Here is a 2,454-nt window from a genome sequence, read left to right as displayed (position 1 = left end):
TTTTTAATCATGAATCATTTGTGTGTGTATATATAGTGTGTGTGTGTGTGTGTGTGTATATATATCGTGTGTGTGTGTGTGTGTGTGTGTGTATATATCGTGTGTGTGTGTGTGTGTGTAGCATCGTCTGTGTTTGATCTTTGATTAGCTCATGTTAGCTAACGTGTGGTGCTAACCACAGACTGTCTAAAACCTGGACGTAGTCTCCATGACCACACCCACCTGTCAATCAAAGCGTCCACGCTCTTAACCCTGCATAACTTTAAGCCTTAATATAATGTGAACAGGTGAGTTGTATATAAATTCACCCTCAGTACAGTTGTCATGAACGGGGAAATTAGCTACAGAGACCAAAACTGTTTTTTGTACCAGGCTGTAAACATGTTTATTTCTGCTGTGAAGTTGGACATTTGGACATGGGGACTTATGGAGACTGACTCTGCCTTTCATCCTGATAATCTCGGATTATTTTGGACGTTCTTGGAGTTTTTTTGTTTCAAACGTTTCGTCTGCTCAGAACTTAAAGACGAGCAGAACCTTCAGCGCCGACTGTAACAAAGAGCTTCAGAGTATTCCCCGAGCTTTGATTGTGCAGCCCGTGTTTCCTGTGAGAGCTGATGTTAAAGTGAGTCAATGAAAGCTTTGTTCAGCCTTTGTATCAGCGCCTCGCTCCGTGTGGGCGACACAGAAGAATAACAACGCCCTCCCAAAAAAAAGAGGAAATGGCAGATTGATGAAAAGCCAAACGGGTCCCCGGACGCTGCGTTCTTCTTCTCTGCTCAATATTAAAAACTCCCACACGTTTAGCAGAGACGACTGTACGCTGCCATAATGGCTCATTTGTTTCATTCTGATGGATGCAGCTCCGGGTGGAGCGAGAACGAAGGACAACTGCACCATCATCGAAGAAGGAGGTCTGCAGCTTCAAAGTGACCGCTGGGGGTCGCAATCTACAGTACATAAGTACATTAACAATATTTACGAACTTTTACTGCAGTAAAACTTCACATTCATTTATGATCCATGAAGCAGATTAAGTTCTGATGTCATATTTTTAGTTAACGAGCAGCAGACTCTCCTCAGGTTCATCTCCTCCACTGAAGCTCTGCCAGGAGGTTCCTGCTGGTCCTCAGACCAGAACCAGAGGTGAACCGGGCTGAAGACCTGCTGTGAACACGAGCTCTCCTAAGGAACCACAAGAGAACTTTATGATGATAAGACTTTATACGATCCGTCTGTCCGAACAATAAAGTGTAACGTCTGATCATCTGATCTTCACGCTCACGGCCCTTTAAGAGAAAGAAGAGCGGAACAGACAGAACACTTTATTATTTATTATTACTCGTGTTTGTCAGAACTTTACAGAACTTTACCGTAACATTACAGTAACATTACATTAGCATTACAGTAACTTTACCGTAACATTACAGTAACATTACATTAGCATTACAGTAACTTTACCGTAACATTACAGTAACATTACATTAGCATTACAGAACTTTACTGTAACATTACAGTAACATTACATTAGCATTACAGTAACTTTACCGTAACATTACAGTAACATTACATTAGCATTACAGAACTTTACCGTAACATTACAGTAACATTACATTAGCATTACAGAACTTTACCGTAACATTACAGTAACATTACATTAGCATTACAGTAACTTTACAGTAACATTACAGTAACATTACATTAGCATTACAGTAACTTTACCGTAACATTACAGTAACATTACATTAGCATTACAGAACTTTACCGTAACATTACAGTAACATTACATTAGCATTACAGTAACTTTACAGTAACATTACAATAACATTACAGTAGCATTACAGAACTTTACCGTAACATTACAGTAACATTACATTAGCATTACAGAACTTTACCGTAACATTACAGTAACATTACATTAGCATTACAGTAACTTTACAGTAACATTACAGAACTTTACCGTAACATTACAGTAACATTACAGTAACATTACAGAACTTTACCGTAACATTACAGTAACATTACATTAGCATTACAGAACTTTACCGTAACATTACAGTAACATTACATTAGCATTACAGTAACATTACAGTAACATTACAGAACTTTACCGTAACATTACAGTAACATTACAGTAACATTACAGAACTTTACAGTAACATTACAGAACTTTACCGTAACATTACAGTAACATTACAGTAACATTACAGTAACATTACAGTAACATTACAGTAACATTACAGAACTTTACAGTAACATTACAGAACTTTACCGTAACATTACAGTAACATTACAGTAACATTACAGTAACATTACAGAACTTTACCGTAACATCACAGTAACATTACAGTAACATTACAGTAACATTACAGAACTTTACAGTAACATTACAGAACTTTACCGTAACATTACAGTAACATTACAGTAACATTACAGAACTTTACAGTAACATTA

The sequence above is a fragment of the Larimichthys crocea genome, chromosome I, assembly GCF_000972845.2.
Source record: "Larimichthys crocea isolate SSNF chromosome I, L_crocea_2.0, whole genome shotgun sequence".
Classification (NCBI taxonomy): Eukaryota; Metazoa; Chordata; class Actinopteri; family Sciaenidae; genus Larimichthys; species Larimichthys crocea.
The sequence above is the reverse complement of the archived record's forward strand: the minus strand, read 5'-3'. Positions refer to the sequence as shown.